At 47.8% G+C, this 26,788-nt stretch overlaps 1 protein-coding gene across 2 annotated transcripts in view; it reads right to left on the minus strand.

The window, feature by feature from the left end:
- The window catches only part of LOC144155477 (protein O-mannosyl-transferase Tmtc3-like), a 431,255-nt gene that overhangs the window by 225,811 nt on the left and 178,656 nt on the right, over positions 1 to 26,788 (minus strand). The window contains exon 1 of one of the 2 annotated variants that reach the window (XM_077686942.1): positions 8,014 to 8,137. The exons of the other annotated variant lie outside the window; for it this stretch is intronic. The gene's annotated coding sequence lies outside the window, so the exon portion shown is untranslated. Of the gene's footprint in view, positions 1 to 8,013; positions 8,138 to 26,788 lie in introns of those variants that run through there. 2 annotated transcript variants of the gene reach the window in all.

Raw genomic sequence — 26,788 nt, forward strand, 5'->3', positions numbered from 1 at the left:
AAGCTGTGCCGAGGTCTGAAAAAATTGTGACGAGGCTGTTGGGCTCTGCACAGGGCCAGCGGGTATGTGTCGCTATCTGTGCTGGACATGTACCGGGCAGATGGACTTCTCACTGGAGGAGAAGTCGATGACGCTCGGACTCGGCGAGGCTTGTACGTGCACCTGGGCACCTTGCTCTGGCTCTTGCCTTGTGATAACTTCCCCGTAACATCTTGGTGGGAGGTGCAGGGTACGCCACACGCAGCACGGAGCTCCGCAGTGGACGGCGAGTCCCTCGAGCAATGATGGCGCCCGAGGGAGATCCCGCGACTGCGTCCCCATTTATCGTTATCTCCCAGCAGCGTGACCCTGGCACGTTCTGCGGCACAGATGATGTTGACATTAAAGACTGGCTAAACACGCATGAGCGCGTTAGCGCTCATAACAGGTGTGATCCCACCACCATGCTTTCGATGGATTTCTGTTTGAGGGGAGCGGCTAGAACTTGGTTTCGAACGAACGAAGAGACAGTAACAAGTTGGGACGCCTTCAAATCAAAACTGCGCGAGCTGTCCGGGGAGCCCGTATGCCGTCAAACTGCCGCAAAGAAGGAACTGGCTACCCGATGCCTTTATAGAAAAGCCTTCATTCCTTGATGCCTTCATCGACCATTCCACCGACAGAATACGCCTTCGAAACTATTTCTCAAGCAACTCTGGCACGTGAGGTCGCTCGCGCCCACCTTTAGGCCTCGCAGGCTTCACAGAAAGCACGTTATGACCGTAAGCACAGCAGCGTCCGTTATCGTCCTTGAACGCTCTGGTTGTCATGGTCTCCTTCTCGCCATGTGGGCCTCTCTGAAAAGCTTCTCTTGGCTTAGCATGGCCTTTATAAGGTCCAGCTGAAGGTCAACGATGTGACGAGTGAGATCAGTTCTGTTGCACCGCCCACATCGTCTTCCACGCCGAAGACCGACATCGTCAATGTAATGCCTTTGTAAATACCTTTGTGAATAGAATAACTTCCCCGTAACAATATTGTAGAAAGCCGCTGAGCTACGCTTCCTGTTCCCGTCTTGGCTAAAAACGACAGCGAGCGGCTAAACGTAAAGTTGCGGCCCAGCACGCATCTATGGATCAAACATCATGCTCATCATCATCGTCGTCGTCATCCTCATCATCGTCATGCTTGTGTCTACTGCAGGACGAAGGCCTCTTTCGTAGATCTTCAGTCACTGCCATGTTGCGATTCCCTAGCCCATTATTTGCAACCGAAATTTCTTACGTCGTCCCTCCATCGATATAATTATCTCTCCATACTTCTACTCCCGTTTCTTGGTAGCCACTCTGCTACCCCTGAGGTCCATTGGTTGTCAGTTCTGCGCATTACATACCCACTCCGCTACGTCCTCTTAATTTGAGCTATGATGTCTTCAACACGTACGTTTCCCATCTCTAAGCGTTACACCTATGTACCTTATTTCCATTGAGCTTTGGACTGACCTAAGTTTTCCTTCATGTGCTTACTAAGGCTGCAAGTTTCTGCAGCATAAATAATCACTGAAAGTAAGCATTCAGGGACAGAGGCAGCCTAAATGTTTATTATTTAAGCGGGATTGCCGAATACCCTCCGGCCAATATTAATTCTACGCCGCCCTTCTTTCTAATGGTTTCCACCAGCTCTGAAAACTTGTTAGCTATATCCATCCCTCTCTTGAAGCATTTCATTATTTATGTTAAAGGTGAGACTTTCTGTCTGTGTCGACTCCTTCATTTTAATTTTTAATCTTGCTACAGAGTTTTGTGTGTGTACCCGAAGCATTTCTTGCAGGTGTTGTTCTGATTCAGTGAATAAGATAATGTCAACTGATAAACTCAAGTGGCTAAAATATTCTCAAATTACTCGAAGGCATGACTCCTCCGCATACAGCTTACCCAAAACCCCAGCTAGGCTGGCCGGAAATAGGTTTTGTTTGTGAACGCATTTGAATTTACTTGGAAATGAACGGCGGGTTTTCTAATTAATGAGATAGTGCTCCTATTTCCTAACATATCGATCGTTTAGAGTTTTTGAAAGAAAACACGCTTCACGAAATTGTTTTCATTCCCCAGACAATTTTTTCCCGTTTGCTTTCACTGGAAAACTATGGGTCACGGTCTTCCATGTTCAGATTGGGGAGGGGGGGGGGGGGGGCGTAACTCTAGAAAGAAGAAAATTTGTTCAAGGCAGGGTCAATGCGGCGTGCTTGTAAACTCCCGCTGGCGAAAACAGAAAGCAATATTACCAACTGTAGTTTTTGATCTTCGTTCCTTTCGCTCATCCTCCTTGCTTTTTCGCAGCTTTCGCCATGAAATGCCTCTGTGCACTGCGAAGATCGAGAACTCTGTGCGAAGCCCGACTGCGCATACCGAACCAACATGTGAGAGAAATCACGGACAGAAGTAAACGGCATTAGAAGCGGTTTTCTCACGTCGTGGAACAGAGTTGCGAGTACCTCGGGCTTATTTTGTCGTCGGAACTGTGTCCATGAGAACACAAGTGCTTATGATTAGAGACCGGATTTTAGGCAAATGCCTATTTTTTTCCTTGCATTCCTATCGCCCCATTTCGATATATGAGCATGAATCGGAGGTCAAGGATAGCTTTTATGGTGGTTTTATAGTGCCTATAAATGCCTATTTTGGGTGTTGGTGCCTAAACTCCGATAAATGCCTATAAATGCCTTTTTTCTCAAATTGGCGCCTAAATCAGCACTATGTAGCGTCAAGTTTCGCTTTCGAGTGCAATTTGATACCTTTATTCATTCTACCTGGAAATATTTACTGTTCTGAATTCTATGGGTTTGAACCTGGTCCTCTTTTAACCCCCCCCCTCCCCTCCCTGCCCCCCCTCCCTTTGGGCCGGTGCAACCGGAGCGGCGGCTTCTGCATGCTTTACACCGGGTGGCTTTCCCGCAGGACTTGGTGGTGGACGCACAACTCTACTCCCCAGGGGAACTATGATACCATCAGGGGCAAAGAAAGTGATGGGGAAAAATTACGCCCACCTCCCCTCGCGGGAACCCTTGTGTGATGCAGCGCATCTGGGTGGTTCCATTGGTGTTTCCGTTGGGTTGATTCTCTAGAGGAACCGTCGCAACAAGCAATCGTCGAGTACTGCGAGAGAGTGCAAACGGAGCACGGACGACCGTCGACTGAGACCGCGTTCGCTAACGGAGAGAGGAGAGGAGGAGAGTGGAGGAGAGACGCACCTGTGCCGACGCCGACGCCGCCGCCGCCGCAGCCGAGAGGAGAGGAGGAGAGTGGAGGAGAGACGCACCTGTGCCGCCGCCGCCGTTGTTAGGCGAGAGCGTTCGCTATCGGAGAGAGGAGAGTGGAGGAGAGATGGACGTCGCCGCCGGACAGACGCAGGAGTGACATAGCCCCAAGCAAGAGATGCGTTGCATCTAAAAACACTGTGACGTACACGCCATTATCTTGTTTGTAATTTACTAGTTGAAAGGTTCACCACCAGGGGAGAAATTGGCTCTAGGCGATTGGACCCGACCAATAGGAGGCACCCTTCCCTTCTGGTCCGGTCTTTCAACGTGAACGGTCTGGCTTTCTCCGCTGCCCTTTTCAGCCATGCCGAAACGGAAGACGCACAGAAGTGCAAAGATCCGACAGTGGACACTTAACTCACCATGCTACAGAATAGACGGAGAGACCGTGTTCTGCCAACCGTGCGGAAAAAAAGGTGAGCAGACGAATTTTTACGTGGCGTGAGTGTTTCATGTGTTATTCGAAACCACGGCCCCTCGATCAAGTGCGCTTGATCCAGGGGCCGTGGTCGAACTCGAAACTATGCAGTTGTCCATTGCGCCGCCTTGGTTGGCGCCTGGGCGTCATGGCCGCTATTTGCTGTTATTGCTTTTTGTTTATACTGCCCCTTCTGAGAAAACAAAGGAGGCACCTGTGCATTTTGAATACGGCAGACAGCGTTCCTTTCGGTGCCTGAATTTTTCAAACGTTGGTTATTTTGATTGCTAGGGTTGTTTATAAGTTCTAAACTTTCAATACCATTGAGATTATTGAAATGAAATATTTTAGATACCTTAAGAAGGAGATTCACATTTTTATGTACCGTCCCTGTGTGCTGCGTTAAGTGAAAATCCAGAAATTTCTTAATCAAACGAGCAATTGATCGGTTGGTACTGAAGGATGATTTTTCAAAACTAGCGCTGATGAACTGAGCGTGTTTTTAAGATATGCACTGGACATCCGTTAAATCGAAGTCCACCTCGTAGCTACTCGGTTAATTACATGCAGCCGCCAGCTAGAATTACCGAACACTAAGTTAACACGCAATTGAATCTGGTATCTTATTCCCCTGCCGTGCCACCGTGAAATTTAGGGTATTGATGGTGCTCGCCGAGTCAGTTGAACAGAACGTCAATGGAATCTCACCTTCTTGTTTTTCAAGTACGTTTTGGTGGTACGACACGCGTAGCAGCGCGGCGCTCAAGTGCAGTTATACCATCAAATAGGACGCAGCAGGGGTGTTCGAGCGCTTCTCTGCGGAAGTTAGAATGTTTATTGATGCTTATCATATTTATTTGTCTTCTGTTAGCATGTCAAGACGCTTAGTATGCTAGCATGTTTATCTGCGCTGTGATGTTGAATATACGCTTCGTATTTAGGAACGCATCCTAACGCATTTGCGCAGATTCCTTGCGAGAAGAAGTACCACCTGGCTCAGCATGAGAAGACGGCAGGTCACCTGGCAAACCTTAAGCGGGATAAGCCCACAACATCCAAACAGTCTTTTTTGACAACAGCCTTCAAGGACGACAGGACGAACGCTTTCAACGTGTATTTGTGCGAGGCCCTGGTGGCCGCAAACATCCCTTGGACCAAAATTGAAAATCCCGTGCTGAAACAATTTCTACAGAAATACTGCAATCACAACGTGCCGTCTGAGTCTACTTTGAGGAAGAACTACCTCCGGTGTTTGTATGAACAGACATTAGCAAGAATCAGAAAAGAGCTTGGCGACTCCTGCATTTGGATTTCCATAGACGAAACAACAGACGTCAAAGGGCGCTCTGTCGCTCACTTTCTTGCTGGAAAGCTTGCGGCGCATGAGAAGGAGGCAAGGGCTTTCCTCGTGTGTTCGAAACCTTTGGAGAGAACAAATGGGGAGTCTGTAGCATTCTTTGTAAACGAATACCTAAAGGTTCTTTACCCTACAGGAGTCGAGGCCACCAAGGTTATGTTGCTCTACACAGACGCTGCAGCCTACATGCACAAGGCCGCTCATCTCCTGAAGGCCTTCTACCCGCAGATGCTCCATGTCACCTGCCTAGCGCATGCGATTCATCGCGTTTGCGAGGAACTGAGGAAGCACTTCACTGACGTCAACGAGCTTATTGGTTCAGACAAGGCCGTGTTCCTGAAGGCACCCTCTCGCGTGCGCGTGTTCAAGGAGATGCTGCCTGATGTGCCCTTTCCGCCAGAACCCATCGTCCCACGATGGTGAACGTGGCTAGAAGTTGTTGAGCACTACAACTGCTACTTTTCGGACATCAAGGCCGTGATCAACGGCCTTCCAATTGACGAGAGTGTTGCAGTCACAAAGGCTCAAGCTGTCCTCTCCGTGAATAGCCTTCCAGGAGACCTCGCGTAGCTTTGCGCCAACTTCACGTTCTTAGCGGATTCTATAAAAAAACTTGAAAGTGCGGGAGAAACTCTTGTTACGAACGTTGCGCTAATTCTCCACGCACAGGAAAGAATCACCACCGCTCCCGAAGGACCCGTCGCCGAAAAGGCACGTGCGAAACTGCAATCCGTCTTGGACAAAAACAAGGGGCTTTCTGTCCTTAAAGAAGCTTCAGAAGTCCTTGCTGGTGAGCACTGCAGGATCCTAGTGTCAATTAACCCATCGAATCTTCCCAAGTATAAGTACGCACCAATCACATCTGTCGACGTCGAGCGTTCGTTCTCCGCGTACAAACTCATTCTCAGTGACAAGAGGTACGATTTTGAACCCGGAAATCTGGAGATGCTGGTAGTTACCTATTGTTTCTATAATTTTCATAGTGATTCTTAAACTAGGTTCCGTGTTCTGTCCAAACAAAATTCTTAATATTTATTTTTCGAATGAGCGTATGTGTATTTGGCAGTGTTGAAAGGTCTTGCCTGTAAATTAAGGTACCTGTAGAAAATTGCTAAAGTTTGTACGTAAGTTCTCGCCTAACAACATGTAAATTTCTTATAAACCTTGTCTATCTTGCATTTATTATTTTCTTGCTTTTTGGAATTTAATTGCGTCAGGCAGACATAACTTTGCGCTTTTATAAATCAGTATTACCATATTTCAAGTATTGTTTCTCCTGCCTGTTTCACAATATGCGACGCTTGAGTGACTTTCGCATCTGAACATGGACCCAGTGCGCTTGTGAAATTAAGCCAAGTGATCGCCATTAGCCCGGAGGTATTACGGGGCAATTCCACGTCTAAGGTCAATGTATAGAACTTGTTATGAGAGAAAAATAAAGAATTGAATTGAATTCAATTGAACTGTTACTGCCATTGTGGCCTCATAGCAATGACATTTTTGGATTTCCTGTCGCGCTTACAGTTCGCTCTCGTCTTCACTTGATATTATTAGCATTTATCTAAAAATTTATTGCGCCTTTTTTATTCTTTTTAGTGCCTAAAACGTTGTTTTTGCCGCCTATTTTTGGCGCCTAAAACGTGCTTTTTTAGTGCCTAAAAATCCGGCCTCTACTTATGATATAAAGTGTATAAATAAAAAGACATCGGAAGACGTAGTTTGCTGCGCTCGAAACTTGTGTGGGGCGCAGCTCTGAAAGAGTAAAGACATTATTTTGCCAGTTGGGTATCGTCGATCTATTGAATGCGGAAATGAATTATTTTTATTTAGAAATGTGGCAACAGCGACAGCAATGCAATCAATCAACCGAGTAGGTGAGCTGACGAGATGAATGGAAACCAATTTTTTGTTTAGCTGACATTTAACAGATGCTTTTTTCTCTGACGAAAAGCAAGCACTAGAGCAATGTAATGTGGAAAGTGGAAAATTTTTGACCGTCTAAAATAGTATACAATAAAAAAAACATCGAACGCCCAGTAAAGTTGACATGAAAAAAAAAAAAAAAACAGATTCAGAAATCAATATATGTGAAAGGCGTCAAATGTAGAGAAGAATCAATTCATGATGAACCAGTATATTTAGACAGCCAGATGTCTGAGAACGAGCTAAGCTGGAAAACTGAACACGGGGGAAAACATAGATGTAGAAAGCAGCACATACATTGCGCGAACAACAACGCATTTGTCTGCCGCGTACCGAGACCCTATACTGCTAAAAACGCTTGATTGCTCGGTCCTCCATGAATCCATGGAGAATAACTGAACCCCAAAAGTGGGTATTATCTTTATTTTCGCAGGAGTCGGGTGACGTAGACGGAACGTCAAAGAGCGCAGAGGCGACGACCTTTAGATGTCAGCAGACACGACTCGGTGCGGAGAAAAGCAATTCCGTGAACAAAAAAAAAAACTATAAGCACTGGACTACGGAAAAGAAGAAGTGAAGCAGGACCGTGAGCAGCAATCCCTTCACTTTCGCCTCAAGAAACACAGTTTCGTGACAGTTTGGCACTTTCATAACGTCAAGCGTTTTATTTCGGTGTCTGCTGAAAGCGGCCCTGCTCGGCGGAGCCGCGAAGAAAAGCAGGCAGCGACGATGAAGCGAAGAAGAACGAGGGCGCATTACCGGGCGCGCTCGCTGAAGACCAGCCGCTTTGTAAGCGAAGCCAAGCGCGTGCCGGGAGGCGTGAGGGGGAGGCCGGGGCGGCGCGCCGTCTCAGGGTTAACCATGACTTAGGGGACGGGCGCAGCAGTACACATCCGGGTCATTTTTCTGCGGCGTCGTCGGCTAGGAAAAGCGGAAGCCCGCCAACATCCCCCGAGACTCAATCAAGGAAACCATATTGGAAGGCCCCTCCCGCCTTCCCGACTTCCGCTGGCTCACCTTGCTCGATCCTCCAAGTTGATCTACGGGGCTTCGGCCCGTTCGCTCGGCCGGCTGACAGACGGGCTTGACGCAGCGGCGCATGTTCCGCTCCGCGACGGCGCACGTTCGCCCCGCCCGCCGCTGACTTTGACCGCGCCGGCCGCATCAGCGAAGTTCCGCTCCGCGCTGCCGTGCAGGGTCGACAAATTACTCCGCGCGAAATTCTCTCACTCTCACTTCGAAGACTTCTGCGGACCTGTCTGCGCCTCCTGCGTAACGGACGGCCAATGCGCCAGATTCGGATGTCCGAAAGAGCCCCGTTAGGGTAGCCTTTTATCAAAGCACAAGGGGGGTGAGAGGTACAGAAGACTGTCCTGCACACGGCGTCACATTTCCTTTCTGGTCACCCAACTCTGTGCGGGCGAAATCCAACCCACTGGCTGCAGGCAGTTTACTTATCAATGAAAGAGGCTCACAGCAAGGGCATGCATTAAAAATTTGTTCGCACTAGCAAATCTATACGGCGGGCCCGAGCTCAACCAGACGTGGACCTATCGTCACGTTAGCATCGACATAGCATCCACTGGCGCAGCGGAACACCGACCTGCAAGACTGTAGCTAACTTCCAGGGAGCATTCTCCATAAAAATTAGAGGATCCTTTTACATGCATTCAGTGTGTTTAAAATTCCATCATCATTGCAGGTAGTTGAAAGTTTGAAACCGATTATAGAGGTAGCAAACTTGCCGACGCGTCAAAATGACCGAAGCGTAAAGGATATGGTCCTCAAATTTCGCATTCAATGTTATTCTCCTCGATGTCATTTGCGTTCTGCATACCTCGCTCTTATTTCACCACTCTACGAAGCCCGGGCGTCATCTTCAAGAATCAGTCGATAACACATGCATCTTGTAGCTACGCCCTACCGTAAGTTAATCGAGCGTTCCTCTTAACCAAGACTGCCTTTTCGTCTCTGCCTGACTGCCACTCGCTGCGTGTTCCCTTGAAGTTGCCGTGGCAGGTTGTATTGAGCGCAATCTTTGTTTTAGTTCTCTTCGGCTTCAGGGTGAACTATTGCCGCACCAGCTGTTCCTTCTCTGCTCTGCGCAAAACTGACGTCAATGGCGATGGGGACAGAGCGACAATGGACACGACGAATGGAGGAAAAATTTGTACCTGCAGCTTCGCGGCACTATGTAACAAAATCTCAGCAGATCCGCTAATGGGAGAATCGGATGGATTGCCTCTTTCTGTGAAGTGTGTGTGTGTGTGGGGGGGGGGGGCGGTGAATCATCACACACGTGACCACAGCCGGACTCGACCAGGCGCAACAGCTCGCATTCGAATGAAGGATAAACTTCATTGCGAACCCCAAAACGCGGGGTGGGGTCCTGAGTTCAATACTTCACAGCAGACTTCCGCTGCAGCCACATTTTGTAGCGTGAGCTACGCTGGCCTAAGGTCCCTCATCTTTAGATCTCGCCGCCTTTCGCCCTCGCCCGCGCTCCTCTCTTACTTCGTTTTTTTGCCATTTTCTTTTTCGCCGGCGAACGCCGCGCGCCATTGGCCAAGGGAAAAGTCACGTGGTTTTGTTTTTTTTTGCTCCACCGCCGGGTCGCCTCGCCGATGCCTCGCCGGCTGGGACATTGCGCAACGCCGCCGCTGCGACGCCATTGCTGGCTTCCGAGCCACCGTCGCCACCGTGCTTCAGTACCGGCTTTATCGTAGGCGCCAGCTAATAGCAAAGTAAGAATTAGCTGCTCGTTTCGAAAAAATGTCGCACCGGTGTCGTTTTAGGTTGCTTCTCGGTGTCGATGTGTTGTGCCTTAGGCAGCGCGAATATCGTCAGGCAGGGCACAAGACTTCGTTATTCCGTCCGGGAAACGCGACGCAGAAAGGAGAAAAGTTTGGTTGCATAGATTTGCACGGGCATACTTCAGGCGGACGCTACCATCACTCTTTTGCGAGGTAAGTTTGTGAATGCTTGTTCTTGCTCTGTTAAATTCTGCGCGAGCTTGAGCGGTCACTTACGAAGAAATGCGTATTCCCTTCGCGACCGTCGTCCACGCTTTGTTCTGAGTAGGCATTGCGCGCAGCGCCGAGTTCGTCCCGTCGTGAGCTTTGGTTTGGATAAGAGGCCGTGTATTTGTCATGTGCGCGCTTAACTTCCAGCATCAATATCAGCGGCATAGCATGTTCAGTCAGTTGTCGTAAGGTTTTCGTGACGCGAGAATTGTTCACCTGAATTCATGCTTGTTTTGGCCGACGGCAGCTTGCGTCTGACCATGTATCGTGTGCGTTCCGAGTGCGTGTACGCTCTTTTTGGCGTGAAGTCATGTTTTGTGTGTTAGCTACCCGGGTGGTATTATAATCCCGTTGTTATGACATCGGAGGGATTTGCTGCGTAATATGGGCTTGGTCGGTGCGGCGCAAATTGAGGCTGTTGCGAGAAAAAAAATTGCGGCTAGGTAAAACAATTTAAGGTCAGCTAATATAGTGACCGCGCCGTTGACGTACGTTTGATGCGCAATTTCTGTTATCGCTTTATTAAATTCGCGCACGTTTGAATGAGCACTTCAAATGCATATTCGCACCGTAACGGCTGTACGCATTTTCTTCCGTGTATGCACAGAGGAACGTTAATTACGACTTACGTTTGCATTACACGTGATGCCGTACATTTGCTGTGTGCGCGCTTACTTCATCTTAGTAGTCAATGGCGCAGCGTATCCAGTCATTGCGATTTGAACCAAAACACACTGGGCGACTATATTATTTTCAGCAGACGTATTTTTGTCCAGCAAAGCGCTTGCTAAACGGGTTTAGTGTAGCGAGTTGAGCGGACGCGGCACTGAGCAGATGCGCGAACACGAATTAGACCATGCTACGGTAGAACAGTCACTAACTCCCTTCTGCAATGCATTATTGACCATATTTGCGGAGTGTTTGTGGCGCATCTCAAACTCGGTGGCGACATTTTTTTCCCTTCTCAATAGGATTATTTCACGGATCAATTTGAGCAACGGATATTGGAGAAGCTTGTCGTTAAAAAAACTAAACCCAAATGCCACTCCCAACATTTTTTCTCATGGGAAGCCACGTCAGCAGCACAAGCCACCTGCACGACGTCATTACGGACGTTTGTTCCAATAAAATATCTATTTGCTGGCACCAATTCATTTTTGTGATTGTTTTCTCTTGATAATCATCGTGACATTGGTTCTCTTTCGAATTTCTTTCGGGTGTATCCCTGTGTTAGTGCGATGTACAAATCTGCCAGAATATATCCCAGCACAAAACAATTCTGTCCAGGCGCCTCCATTAATAACGGCTGTAAACGACCGCGCCCGGTGAAAAAACGTATTGCATGATTAATTAACTGCAGTAACTAGTTACATAATTTGTACCTAGAGGGACTCGATCTCTGGTTCGTATGAGAAATAAGAGGCCACAAATCTGTAATTTCAGTTTACCCGATCGATTGATCGCAGTCTTCTCTGGCGCGTATTCGCAGAATTACAAGTCTGCGTTTTTCACTAGGTTCGCACATGAACGTACGGCCGCGAGTGTAGTTTAGTGTATCCGGCTGCGAAGTCGGGGAAGCAGGGGCTTTTCACGTCGCTGTACGTGCACACACGCACAACAGCATGTGTATGTTTTTAGTCTACTCACAGCAGCCTATAACGACATGAAGGTGAAGGAAACATTTCTACAAAAACGGCAAAGCACTCTAAACTGCGCGGAATTAAGGTAGGCTGTAGGTCGTTAGTAAAAGCGGGCGCAGAGTGAACGCCGCTGAGGATACACAATTATCGCAAGAAAGGCGAGTGCAAGGACGCCAGCGCAGCGCTCGAACTACGGCATTTGCGAATGAAGCGCACTGTATACTGCCGCGAACCGTGCGCAAGACCTCTGTGCAGTGATTGCACGACCACAGTCACGCGAATGCAAGAACGGAACTACCGTAACAGAGCAGTTTGAAATGTCCACGCTCGATCCTTTCGCATTCACGAGCTATCCTGAGGTGTTACAGAATGCCGCACACGTAAACAAAAACCGCGCTGTGCGTATGCGCCAGCGGCATCCGCCCCGCAAATATCCCCTTGTAGACAAAAATATAAAACAAAACACTATCACTCAGTGCGTGTTGGTAAAACGGGGCTCTAGAAATCCTATAAATGCTACCAAAGAGCGATTTCGGCGCGAAAACAAGAGCAAACTGCAGCGAGCGCCCTGAAGCGTAGCGAGGGCGTCTGCTCTCAAGTGGCCAACAAATATGGCGGCCCCGCCGCGGAGTTAAAGGGACGGCGGCGCCGCGGGTGAGGGGAGAGAAAAAAGAGGAGGGCAGCGGAGAAGGAGGGAGCAGTTGGCGCTACCTAAGTTCTTTCAGGGACCTTACGCTGGCCGAGGTTGAGCAGTTTCGCGTGGCTCCTTTAGAGCCGTGCTCCGCATGCGCGACGAGCAGTGACGTGTCACGGCGCACAGCTGGCGCGCCGGAGCCGCCGCCGACGCGACTCGACTGGATTGGATTGGATAGAATTGAATTGAATTGGATTGGATTGGATTGGATTGAATTGGATTGGAAATCGTTTTAGCAGCAGTAAGCATGATAATCAGCTAATCCTCGACAACCAGGAAACCTAAGAATAACCAGCCGAACCTTAGCTCACGCTGTGTATATCCTGGCAAAGCCGAGCTAAGCCACTGCTAATTTTTTTTTCCACCAGTCGAAGCTGGGAGTAGCGAGTCGGGTCCGTAGCTGGACAGCCCTCGTCTCTCTGCTCATGGAAAGAGTGTGATATCCCGTAAATTTTCGTGTTTGTTGAGCATTCACATTTCTTCTGGTACAGGTTGCCTGTGACATTACAGAACTTACACAACGTGCAGAACTGCGTAAGATAGAGCAAGGAAAATTCGGCAAAGTTCGGGGCGGTGTTAGTCTGAGGGAGCCGGAGAGCATGCTCCTGACTCTTGGTTGAAGATTCAAGCGCAGGGGTACAGGTTCTTCTTTCGAACAAGCCTTTTCCGATCCACAGCGTGATGTCATCGGCATGTAAGCCATGGTAGAAGTCCGGGATGGCTGCCGGGATGACAGGTAAGCCTATAAGGGTTATGTAACGCAATAAGTTGCTCTGGTGCAAAATATGTTAGAAATTCCAGTGGCTGGGAATGGGCTATCAGAAGCGGAGAGCGGAGTACGAGTTGTTCATTTTGGCAGACCAGAGAAGCCCGGAAAAATCTACCCGACTCGCGACAGTTCGCGCCTTTATCTTAGCGAAGCGATGCAGTCAAACACATGTTCCGCGCGATGGCCGTACAGATATACATTATTTCTGTTCTTTTTAACTTCACTCTTAACATATTTTAATTAGGGATAAGTTGAATACGCATCATGTAGGCCAAATGATATCAAGGAATGCATATTTTTAACACCACAAAGCGTACGCTCGCCTTAACTGCTAACGTGGACGTAATTACATCACGCCAAATGTTCGTCTTTTGAGGGGCGTGAATAGCAGCATTGGAACATTAATATTTGGCAACACACGGCTGATATTGCGCGACTGGTATCTCCACGCACATGGGAATGAGATTAAGTGGAGCTCGAGTGGCAAAACCTCCATGCCTAACTTCACTTCCGGTTCTTTTACCTCTTACGCAAATAGAGCGACAGATCGGGAAATAAATCGAGAAGAACGGCGAACAATAAACGTCTCAGCTGCACGGCTGAATCTGCATACCGTCCAGTCGTTGCATGCTGTGTGAGGACTCATTTATATAACGAAGTCTCGAAGAGCACTGGCCCCGGGGCCCATACTTATTAATGAAGGGAAACGGGAAGGCACGCCACACAAGAAAACAGAAAATGAAAGGTTTTTGCACATGAAGGCAAGCAAGAGAAAAAAAAATTCAGCCATGGACTTCGGACCAACCATTATGGACAAAAGATAAAAAAAAGATTTTTTTGCCGTGTCATCTTGATTAAAAAGCCACCTTGTTCCATTAGTTAGACTAAATACTCAGCACTATACTTATTTCACTACTCATCCAGACGAAAAGGGCGGCAGCCCGAAAGAGCACGTTCGCGACGAGAAGCATTTAAGAAAGGTTCAGTGAAGTGCACGAACAAGAAGCGAGAAATGGCGAATGGGGGAATTCAGAATCTGGGACACACGGTACGAACCTAGCTGAGCGTTCGCCATAAGCCAAAGTAGTTATAATTAAAACGATGCTTCGGGGAGCAAGACAAGTTTCATTCCGAGAGTTTTATCGCTGACTACGGCGGTATTTCGTGTGTATCCGAAATGAACAAAGAATCAGCCTTCTTGGTTTTATGAAGCCTACAAACACTCTATGTCCTACTTGTACTCATCAATAAAACAAGCGGTGAGAGATAGATAGATAGATAGATAGATAGATAGATAGATAGATAGATAGATAGATAGATAGATAGATAGATAGATAGATAGATAGATAGATAGATAGAGAGAGAGAGAGAGAGAGAGAGAGAGAGAGAGAGAGAGAGAGAGAGAGAGAGAGAGAGAGAGAGAGAGTTTTAGTTGCTACTCGTTAAGTTTGAACGTCTAAGCTTCAAACACGTATTACTTGGATCATTTGGCGAAAGAAGGGCTGTTCCCTAATTCCCACTGCCCGCCCCGTCACAAATATCCCCATTCGCTACCAACCCTCTCATGATTCCCATTGGCTCCATGTTGACCGCAACCTGTTATAGAAATTCTCATTTGCTATGAGGGCGTCAAAACATGGGCCTCACAACATACACAGTCAGGTGGATTGGCCAGTGACGATGGTGCCAGCATTCAGGACCTCGCGGCCGATTCAATACGCATGTGTCCACGACCCTACGACACCCCTTCGTCTCTCTTGTCTTCGCTCGCCTACCGTGCCTCGTCGTCAGCGTTAAACGCTGGGGGAAGGCCGGCGTTACCGCGGCTCATAGCTCTGGCAGGCGGTCAGACTGGACTAGACTAGAAAAGCATTTGCGGCTCATAGCTCTGGCTGGCGGTCAGACTGGACTAGACTAGAAAAGCATTTAATTGCACGTCTGTCTTGCAGGTTTCGGCAGTACTCCTTCGGGGTCTTCTGCAGTGATGTTTGTCCTCCAGACAGTTTTCATCAGGGGTGGTACCCTTGTTCCAGTGTTCCAATGGCCCCCTGCTGCTTTTCATGCCTGCTGCAACAGACCGATCTGGTCTTCGCGGCGGTCGCTTGTCAGCAGTGCCTCCCATTGCTCCACGTTAGGTTTAATGTTGGCCTCATCTTCTTTATTACTTGTCTCCAAGCCCAACATACCCACTCAGATGGATTTACCAGTTACAATGACACCAGCCACCAGGAAGCTCCCGTCCGTCCGATTCCCTCATGTCAATCGGCAGCGACGCAACGTACCTACCCACAATTCACGCGTACCCACTGGACAGGATTGGCTAATGAGGCTGTCAGATGCCTTCAGACGATCACAGCCAATTCATAACTCCCGAATAGGCTACTACATCGGCATATCACCCTCAATTCTCACATACCCACTCAGGGTACTTGACGAATCATGACGATAGCAGCCGTCAGAGTCTCATGGCCGATTCGCCAATTCCTGCTGTCAGCGATTTCAGCATAACACGTATGATTCTTTACACAACAGTTCTGCATGTCTTTAAACTCGATTTTGTCACATGAGAGGGCAAAAAGTGACATTTCAGCGTGAAAGTACCAAGGTGTCAGAATGTTCATCGCGTGATGAGACAGTGGCAATTAAATTCTATATCTGAATTATCTCGAGTACCTTCCCTGTCCTCCCGTGGTGAGCTCAAAACAAATATTTCTTTTAAGTGTTTTTCTATTGGTATTTCTTTACTTTCTCAATTATTTTTACTTTTGATGAGACCTTCTTCCCTTAAATAGCCAAGAAGCAATACATTTGTGGTGCATGCAGGAAGAAATAACTTCTCGTTTCTCTTTTGATCCAAAACCGAATAAAATTCCAAGTGAACACTTCGCACTGTAAGTGAGCTACCCAAAAGCGAATAAAATTCGATGTGAACACTTCGCACTGTAAGCGAGCTCCACCATCCGAGCAGTCTAAGCAGCCCAGCTTCCGGTGTGACGCTGCTTCCTCCCTTCCGGTCTCACGCTCCACTGGGTGCGCGCAGGTCCACCCTCGAATGCTTCGGCTTTCCGCATCCTGCATGGCCACCCAGTGTCTGCCTACGTAGGGTTTTATTGAAGGCAATTGTCCAAGTCAGAGTCAAAGGACCCACGCACTTGCACGTGCACCTTTGTTATTTAAATACATGCTTGACGACAGTCTGAAGTACGCCTCATTAAGCTCGTTGGTTGGGCCCTCCCCATGCCCAGCGTAGTAAGATGTACAGTGTTTGCCCTGAAGAAAAAGCGGTTGTACGCACTTAAGTCAAAGCACAAATTGTGGGTGAGGTCGGGGGATGAACTCAACTTTTGCGCTGCTGGTAGCCTTTATCCGGTGTTTTAATTAGGTGCGCAGTACCTGAAGCAACCGAGGAGTCACCATGCGTATAGAGGCAACCGGTCCCGTGAGCCTGTATTACGCCGTAAGATCCGTCCACGGCGATCGCTACGTTAACGTTCCGTTGGCCGAAAGCACTCACCCTGCGGCTAGCGTTCACAGAACGTGACACGAATGTCTTATCCCTGCACCAAACCGAGAGGAAACGAACTTTCGCGTGCTTAGCTTTTGGAATGGCCGGCTTGGCAGTTCAGCCAGGTGGAGCTTTCTTTGCGTGAATCTAGATGACCTTCCGGACGTATCTACCTAGCGGCAACTGGCTTTTTGTCTCTGAGATCAGTGAAACGCCGCTGAGCTGAGACAAAACCGACAAACCAAGTTTATTTAATTTTTAGCCTCCTGGCATTTTGACAGGCTGTGGAAACTATAATACCTGCCGTCATACGCCGCAAAATCAGCAGAAGTGAAGTCGTGACGTAGTGGTTAAAGGGACCCTGCAACTAGTTTTTCAACTTTTTTTGAAATCTTAAATGCTTGCTGAGCGTAGTCACCCAACACACCCAGTACTTAGATTAGGGGGTTGTAAAGTACCTCAGCCAAAAATTACTGCTCTATGCCCATCAGATAACTTGTAAACTCGCTCAAAAGATTTTTCTTTCTTTCCCCGTCTTAACGCTCTTCGATGGCCCGAATTGCGTCACTGAGGCCATGTAGCGGCTGTTGGGCGGTTTTCCTTCAGTTGCAGCAATAAACGCTTTTCAATAGCAACTTTAAAAATAAAGCCACAAAATGAAAGCAGAAGCGGAAGGCGTTTCTGGTGCGAGGAGCAAATCACGTAGTGCCGCTCCGTGCTGGCGATAACTATAGCTTTCGCAGTGCTTCCTGAAGCGAAGGAAAGACTGAAAGCGTTTATCGAAAGTGTTGCAGGGTCCCTCTAAAATTATCGTTTTGAGAACCGCGGGGCTCTAAGTTCGACTGGCAGCTGCACCTATCCCTCCAGGATTGCATCTTCCACATCTGCGCTGTAAACGCCCGCGCATGCCAGCAGCCCACAGGCACGCTCATAAATTTCAGGGTGGGTCACTGTCCCCTAAAAAGAATGTCGCACAGAAAAATGGAGGCAAAAAAAAATTCTTTACACTAGAATCCCGGGGATGCGAGCTTTCGGCATGCATTGCCCGGTCTGCAAATGAAGAACAGCTCTCAGAATTTCGAAACAGCTGATTCCCAGAGTTGACTTGACGTAAAGAGCCTCATTGGCTGCCGCCGGTGTTGAGCCACTGCCGACAATAATGGCCGTAATAAACGTGTTCCGTGAAATACCGGCAAGTGACTAGACACACACGCAGGAACATGAACACTCAGCTCTGCGCACACGCCTTTTTATTGTGCGTTCGGATATGCGAATATTATAGCCTGGGAGGCATAAACAGGGACGGAGCGGAGGGCCTTGCGCGGGGTGGCGTTGCGGAAGTGATGCATGCAAAGCGACACTGCCGGGCGGCGCCTGTTTGCGGCCGCCGTAAAGCGGATGAAGCAGTGCCCCTCTGCGCGTGCGGACGCCGTATACGAAGGCGTTGTCGTTTGGTTCGCGCCGGCCTTCTCGCACTCGTAAAACGGCACTTATTTGTTCCGGCCGCCAGCGCCATGCGGACCATACTGTAAAAACGGCAAGCGGGACGCGTAACGCTAACACCTGGCCGGGCTGTAAACGGAGGGGGAGGAGGAACGGCGAGAGGAAGAGGCGTAAAATGTGCACACTGCCAAAGCGCCGGCTTTTACGCGTTCGCCGCCCCCATGGGCTGACTGATCGGCTTCGGGCGATCGCATTTGCCAGCAGCGCCTCGATACAAGGGTAGCTGCGGGCCGCCTTCGCACAACGCGCTCCCGCCGCGCGTTCATGTACACACACAGACGCGCTCAGGTGCGAAATTGAAGTCTGACGCAGGCCCGTACCTGCACCAATGGCGGCGCATTATATATGGGCATAGCAGCGCCGCAAATCTCGTTGCTGTCGTCGATGCGGCAAAAATGGCTGCCTTATCGGGGAAGGAAAGCTCATAAAAGCATCATCGTAAAAAGAGGAGAAATATGGGGACGCATCAGCGTGAAGCCGGCTGGAGAGGGGAGCGTTTTGCGGTGCTCACTGCTTCTCTACGGGCGGCGCTCGCGGAGCATGACGGTTTGGAGAGCCGCTGATCCGACTGCCTATCGGAATTAGGGACGTTGGCCGGAAACGTAATGGCTGCTTCGAGGGTAATAGTAGCGGGTCCCTGATACACCCACACGACAAAACAGAACCTGACAAACTGGGACGTAAGGGTTCCCGTGGTCTTGCTTTGCTCGACAGAAACATCGAAACGAAGGTATCAGTATAAGAACTAGTTCATTAGTAACAAAGATGCATAACTTGTAGAAGTATCCAGAAGGAAGTCCACAGTAAAATATTGTTAAGGGGACCTCCTGGACAAGGGACAAGTAAAAGGTAGTATAAAGCACGGCAGAATGCGTGAAAAAAAGCTACTCAGAGGTTAATTGGCAACTCGTAGGTAGCCAAAGAATAGCTGTTAGGTATATAAGAAAAAGAGCGAGTGCAGGTAAAAGCTTGGCCTACCCGTTTATACAAGTTGAACATGAACTTAAATATTGGTTTCACACGAAAAAAAAAAAAAAGACAGAAGAGCGCTGAAAATAACAACAAACAAAAATTTTAAAAAAATTATGTGATATCCGAGTGATATGAACTTATGTTTCATTTCCTTCAACGTACATCAGCAGACCATTCATCTCTTTGAGGCTTCCAAAATGAAACCTCAGAGAAATGAATGATCTGCCTGCCGTAGCTAGTGCGAGATAAATATCTCGCACTAGCTGCGGCAAGCAGTCCAGTATGGCAATCAATGGCAAACAATTATTATGGCAAACGAAATTGTGGCAAAGATCGTGATATCACTGTCTCGAAGTCTAATAGTCCAAATTGTGAAGTGGGGCTGTTCATTGTTTGTAATCTTTTACACCAAAATACCACAGTTGTAATTAACAGGTTGCGTAACTGCTAATGCGTTGTTTTTTCTAAGTAATGGCTTGTCCTTAGCATGGGTAGACTGGATTCTACAATTCTTATTTCTCGATTTCGAATTCTGACCCAGCCACGTGTCAGTTTTGTCTAAACATGGGAACTCTCTACCACATTACCGTAGAATGCCCCAACACCCCTACCCAACCGCTACTCCCCAACATCACCACACAGCAGTGGGTGGAGTTGCTGGCCAGCTCCGACCCCTCTACCTAGCGCATGCTGGCAGAGAGGGCAACGCGAGCAGGTCACCTCCAAGGCATCCTGGACTGAGGACGCCTCTCACCGGGCGGGCGCCCTAACATCGCGCTGGCTGTCTTCGATAAAGTTTATTCCATCCATCCATCCATCCATCCATCCATCCATCCATCCATCCATCCATCCATCCATCCGTCCGTCCGTCCGTCCGTCCGGCCGTCCGTCCGTCCGTCCGTCCATCCATCCATCCATCCATCCATCCATCCATCCATCCATCCATCCATCCATCCATCCATCCATCCATCCATCCATCCGTCTGTCTGTCTGTCTGTCTGTCTGTCTGTCTGTCTGTCTGTCTGTCTGTCTGTCTGTCTGTCTGTCTGTCTGTCTGTCTGTCTATCTATCTAGTCGCTTGCAGTAGTGTTATGGTCAGCATTTGTATTTGGCTGGAAAGAAGTTAGGGTTTTTTGGTTTAAGTGAAGACAACAAATTTGTTTCATGAGCGCAAATCTGTAACATATTATTCGTGCCCCTACATACCAACTTGAAAAGTCCAAGTTTAATATGTCAGTTAAAAATGTAATGGTGATTATTGCAGTCATAGACTGTAGTGCCATCTGTGTATAATATGATTCAATGTAATCAGGTGAATCATTGATGCACAATAAAAGAAAAAGTTAGCTTTCAGTGCAGCCTTGAGGAAAACCGCCTGCTTAGCGTTGCAATATGAGGTACCCTGTTTATTTTTAGCTGATTGGTTTTCTTTGCATGCTCGACAAAACCAAGAAATAATAAGGTGCACTGGAGTAAACGAGGTCATCTCCATAATTTTCATTAGCCTGATCTCTTGGGTAGCGAAAATTTACTTTGTACTGGTATACGAGTGGCGTTTTCCACTACCATGCTCAGAAAGGGCCGTGTAAGGTCAGAATGATCTACCATTGCAGTATAACTCGCGGTAAATTTACAGCTGAAACCGCATTAAACACGAGGTAAACTATTTACGGGCAGCTAAGGCGGAAAACTTGGCTAGTTGGTAGCGAGCACAATAAGACAAGATTACTAGCTAAACAGAAACAAGGACTAGTGTTTGTTCCTCTTGTCCTTGTTTCTGTTGCGCTAGTAGGCATGCCTTATTAAGCGTACGGGCACGCATAGGTCCGGTACGAGTCCTTTAAGTCCATCCTGTTCCTGAGTGAACCTTCCGGATGCCGCGCGGGCTACGCGACAGCGGTGATGCCGCTTACTCCACGTGCGGCTCTCGTCACGTTCAGGCAAAGCTATCTCTGTGAGATTCGTCGGTATCTCATCCTCTTTGACTGACCCGCAGCGCATATGGGGAGATTGAACACGGCCTGCATGTGTCCTTTTTTTTTTTCGTGGCACCAAGGCTAGCTAATGCACAGGAGGTTTTGCGTCTCCTTACCGGCCAACGCCTCAAGCTCAGATATATTCTCAGACCGGGCCGAATGTCGTCACTGCGTCACGAGCTGCCAGAATCACTGCCGCTATTTCGTCGGTAAAGTGGTCTGCACAGGATAAAGTGACTTATCTGCACGCCTATATTCCAATGTGCGTGCGTGCGTGCGTGCGTGTGTGTGTATGTTCAGTTTTCTTGCACATTTGTTCGCGTACGCGTTTCGCCGTTGTTAGATTACCGTCTGGAGGGATGTGCGAAGCACGCTGACAGGCCGACTTCTCACGTTCATTTTCCGCTCGCTCAATCTAGGCTCAAAGAAGAAATTAAATTTACCGCTGTGAAGTCTATTACAGTACAACAGACCGACTCACCATTAATTATGAAGAAGTACCCACCATTCATTTATAAACAATTTTTAACTGTGAAGGTGCACTGTATGTACAGTGCACTGCGCTATAAACAGTCTGCATCAGAGAATCGTTTCTTGAATCTTATTCTGATTAACACACAAGCATGCACACACACGCACACACGTACAGAATAACAGAATAATCCGTAAGTAACAGTTGAACAAGTTTGAATTATCGGAATTCAACAGCATATGATACGTGACGGAACAATTTAGCGGAAGCTCAGAATTGTCTTGTTTTCCGGTAACGGAAAGTTAAGGCGAACGGGGTGAAAGAACTCAAAAGAAATATTTTCTTCACCGCCGGGCAACTCATCCATACGACGTATCATCTCGCATTCTCCTGCCGACATAACCTCAACCTCATTAACAACCTTCCCCTTGAGCAGCGGGGGACTGCGCTGACCAGCTCGGCGCCAGAACTTCAAGTTGCACTGGTGCACTCGCCCTGGATTTGGTGCAGACTCGTGGCCTCCTAGACACGGGAGGTGACCACATCACCGTCCCAATACCCTCTTACTCAAATAAACATTTATTCCTCCTACTCCTCCCCCACTCCAGAAAAAATGGGCCTGACCAACTTACGAACTTTTTTTTCAGTGTCACCGTAAAAAAGAATTAACTCACATGCACAGAGCTGCACGTGATGCAGGTACTTACTTTATCCCTAAAAAGGTACCCTCAAACCAAAAGCAATGTTTCTACTTCAAACTTCCCTGGAAGTTTTTTGCTTGCGACCATATGATGAGGAAATTTAGAGAGAAATTCATATAATAGGATATAACACGCTGAAGAAGCACGTTTCTTACGCGGCATGCAGCGGCGAGGGCTACGAATTATTAACGGGAAGCTATTAGTTAACTAGGTCGGGAAAACATCAGGAGCCACCGTGACCCAAAGATGGTACACCAAATGGCCGACGGCTCAAAGAACAAAAAAAAAACATACGAACGAATGCTTGTGACACCAAATTTCTCAATGAAGCTCTTGGAAACAAACTTAATGTTGTTGAAAAGATAATCGGAGAACTTGTGGTGAAGGTGGCAATCGAACCGGGTGCCTCGGGAACGCGTGATGAACGCGCATCTCCAATACAACCACAACTTAGTGACGTAAGCTGACTGAACGTGGACCTAAAGAAAGAGTTGTGACCTTCGAGTCAGACACCCGTACTGAGGCCTACATGAGTAAGTAGCAATTAGAGGAGTAGCTAAATGCGTTCCCGCTAAATGACCCCTGTGCTTCGCAATGCAAATGTGGGTATGTGCTAAGCCACATTAACTGAGCGAAGAAAGGGACGAAAAGGGAAAGTGATGACGATAATAATAAGGGGACAGATCGGGTAATCGGACACTAATGCCTGAGGATGAGAGGACACGTTCGGAAATCGGGCACAAATGCTTTCGCATTCCCTAAATCGTATGTATAGTCTTCAGGTGCCCGCGTATTTTTTTAGACCACGCGTATGTCTTTTATGAGCACCGAAAATTCCTACACATGGGATTTTCTGCGTTGCACCTTCACCTGGAAAACAGCCGCCATCACCGGGAATTGAGCGTATGATCTTGTGCGAAGCAGCGGAACGCCTTGGCCAGTGAGCCTTTGCAGTGCGCAAGGAGACTATATCTTACAACCATTACAGTGAAACGGCACCCAGATACGTTCCATGTGTTGTGCAGAAAAACGAATCCGAGATGTACAGTCGGTGTCCCAGCAATCAAGGAAAGCTGTCGCTTATTCTTTTTTTTTTTTTTTCAGGCGATCCACCTTTACTTCTTCAGATGTATTTTCGTGCGAAGGCGTACTCCACACTTGGTGCTGCAAAACATTCTCTGTTAGCGGGAGTACCATTTGTTAAAGTATAGAGGCGGCCTCACAACAACATCGCATCGCAGAGAAGCGAATTTCCGGTCTTCTTGCTCAACATCTGGCACAGACAGAAAGCACAGTAAGGCGAGCAAGGCCAGGATACGCGGCCAAAGCAGCAGAAATGATAAGAAAATAAAAAAAGAACAAGTAAACTGGACCCGCCTTAAGAGAGGAAGCACTTAGCACTGATTCCGAAATCCCGTTTGCATCCTCGGATTCGCAAAAAAAAAAAAAAAAAAACGGTGCCTGCACGAAAGAAAAATTTTTCCACTCGCGCTGTCGTAATACGAAGGGTTATACAGTAGGCCTCCGTGACCGATGGCATGCCTAGCTCTGGAAAGTAGTCTCGATATGGGCGTGCAATCTGTTAAATAACAAGAAAAAAAGTAAGAGATGGAATTGGTAGAGTTCTAAATACATTCGCAGCCAGCTTTCTTGTAAAGTGTCTTCTTGGGCCGAAATTCGACCATCGCTCCTTATATTGCCCCTGTAATGACATCAGCGGAGAAAACACAGTCCAGAAGCCATTCGCGCGATTGGAATCTTGGCGTCCGGATGGTTTGTCTCTTCGAGGTGCTTCCTGTATCACATACGAGTATCTATCTATCTAGTGTTCTTTCTACTTTATACTCCCCGCCACCTCGCCTCCGTCGCGCGATTCCCCCCTGTTCTTTCGTACTGCAAAGAATACTTTTTTTTTCTCTGCATCGTTCCACCTTCAGGTCCTTATTTTTCTATCTCGCCTTCGCTCTCCGGTACCTCTTCCGCACGCTCACGGATGCGTGTAAGACCGCATCCACTCCCGATAATTGCTCTCGGATTCGTTGCCGTGTGCGCAGTTTTTTTTATGCGGAACGCACAGGAAAAAAGAGAGAATAAATATAAGTCAGGAGGCAGAAGAACTGAAGTCCCGAAGATAAGGTTAAAGCGAGTGGAGGAAACACAAGAGTAGAGTGAACAATCTGTCGTACAGACCTCAGAGCACTCCCTTTAGGGATCGCGCGTAAGTTAATAGCAAACAAATGAACGTACAAAGTGCGGCTCGTGCCTGGAACACCTTTGAACAGTTTTTTTTATAGTTTCTTACATTTTTTTTTTGCAAGCAGATTGATTAAACAAGTATATCAGAAAAAATATTTCTATTTTTTCGGCTGCTTTACTCTCGCCTCGGGCGCTTCCTCCTTTCTTAGTTTAGTGAGAGCGGAAACGAAAAGTGAATATTTACAAGGCGCAGGGAGGGGGGTTCTACGCGGCGGGGAATATTGCTGGCTCGGCCAACCACACTTAGAGCTCCACGGTTCTTCTTCTCCGCCGTATTGAGAGCCCACTGGCGGTCGCGGCGGTGCCACGAAACGAGTCACTACACCTGCAAGCGGGGTGATGCCATACGCAGATGTGAATGCGACAACATTGTCGCGGAGACGTACGACATGAACTATTCCGACTGCATGATGGCTCAAAGGCTTCGACATGCCTGTCGGCGTACACGTGGTGTTCTGACCAAGGCCGGGAGGTAAGCTATGAATGTGAAGCCCTATTCTGCGTACCATACTCAGATTCTCAGGGCAAACTCGGCAACCATTCACCTTCCGTTACGCAGTTGCTTCACCCTTCTTAGTGCATTGCTGTCATCGCATGCTGTGAAGACGACCTTGACGTTCTGTTGAAGTGCATCTGACTATGCTGGGGCTCCTCCGTAGTCACCGTCCCTAATTCGCGGCATCGTGAAAGGAGACACCATTTGAGGATGTTGGTTTGAGGTGTACTTAAAACTTAATGTTGGTTTGAGGTGCACTTTTGGCATTTTTTGTGTTAATATCCAATTGCCGCTGAGGCAAGTGGTGTGTTTGTATTCATGTCACTCTAATCGACCGATGTAGGCACACTTTCTTTTACATCTTAGAGTCTCTTTAAATGCGTTAAAACTTGACATCTGATATCCGCCATGGTTGTTTTCTGAATGACCCTCTTCATGGCCTCATTAATAGGGATGTCAGCTTTTTCCCCGCAGAAACTTGCTCCACCTTGGGGGCGTCCTCTAACGTGGTCGACTAAGCGTAATAGAAACTTATAGCGGATCAAAAAAATGACCGCCATCCCACCCTGCGAAAGTGGATGTCGAGCGAAGCTTTTGTGAACCACTGCACATGCTGTTGTGGGAGGGTATGAAATGTTCCTCGTCATGTCGGCGGGCTTGTCACTTGCGCTCGGCTTCTCAGCAGCGGCGGAGCCTGACTCATGCGCTCGCCCTGGTATAACGCCAACCCCCCTTTTCGCCAGCAGCTGCAAACCTAGCCTTTACCAGGAACACATAGGGGGTCGCATTTTTCACAGGCGCCTTATCATCTATCGCGGGTTTTCAATGCTTGTTTTGTGTTTTTTAATGCGAAACATTCTTTGCCGAGTACCCCCACAGCCAGAACCGTGTAACGCCCTGCATTTCCACAAAATGCAGATATCGCAGAAGTTCCACCTGTAATCGGTATAATAGCGTAAACGGAGATAATTGTTCGAACGAAGTTCTGAAAAACTATAAATAAGAACACTATAAAAAAAACTACGGAAAATGGCGAACCGTGTTGCGCCGTGAATTTCCACATTAATGCAGATTTCGTGGAAGTTCACCCGGTAACCGTTATAACAGCGTAAATGGAGAACAGAATTGAGCGGGGTCAACAGAATTTTGAAAAACTAAAAAAATAAGAGAACTATAAAAAAATCACTGAAAATGGCGAACCGTGTGACACCCTTCGTTAACAAGAAATGCACATTTGGCGCAAGCAACACCTGTAATCGTTATAATAGCGTAAATGGAGATAACTGGTCGGAAAGGATCCAGAAAAACCAAAATGTTTGGCTGTAAAGAACTTACACTCAAGACAAGCGGCATAAGAATGTTACGCATTAGTAGACAATTCTCTGAATTTCTGTAGATTTTTTTTAGCTAATAGTTAACTCCTGCTGTATGCCTCATTGCAAAGTAAGATTGCGCTGGGCTTCTCTAACGGAAAATTCTGGATCCTGCCTAGCCTGACGCATGCGCTCGGCGTCTTGGACGAGAGCTGCTGGATCCTGCCCGGGTTTTTTGTTTACTACACGAACTTTTCCGAATTCTTTCTCCGGTGTGTCGATATTCAGGAGAGATATCTTCTTTGTAATAACCCCATCTGGCTTTGTAATCCACCATGATATCCTACTTGCCGAGGGCACTCCAGAAGTATGACTCTCAACGCAGAGTCACACGAGCAGGGAAGAAATGACAGCGCTTACTGGATGTAGGAGGGAAGTTAAAGCAGTTAAGGATAAATCCAGGTCCACGTGC

The sequence above is a fragment of the Haemaphysalis longicornis genome, unplaced genomic scaffold (assembly GCF_048455015.1).
Source record: "Haemaphysalis longicornis isolate Haplotype H1 unplaced genomic scaffold, Haemaphysalis longicornis Haplotype H1 scaffold_1, whole genome shotgun sequence".
Taxonomy (NCBI): domain Eukaryota; kingdom Metazoa; phylum Arthropoda; class Arachnida; order Ixodida; family Ixodidae; genus Haemaphysalis; species Haemaphysalis longicornis.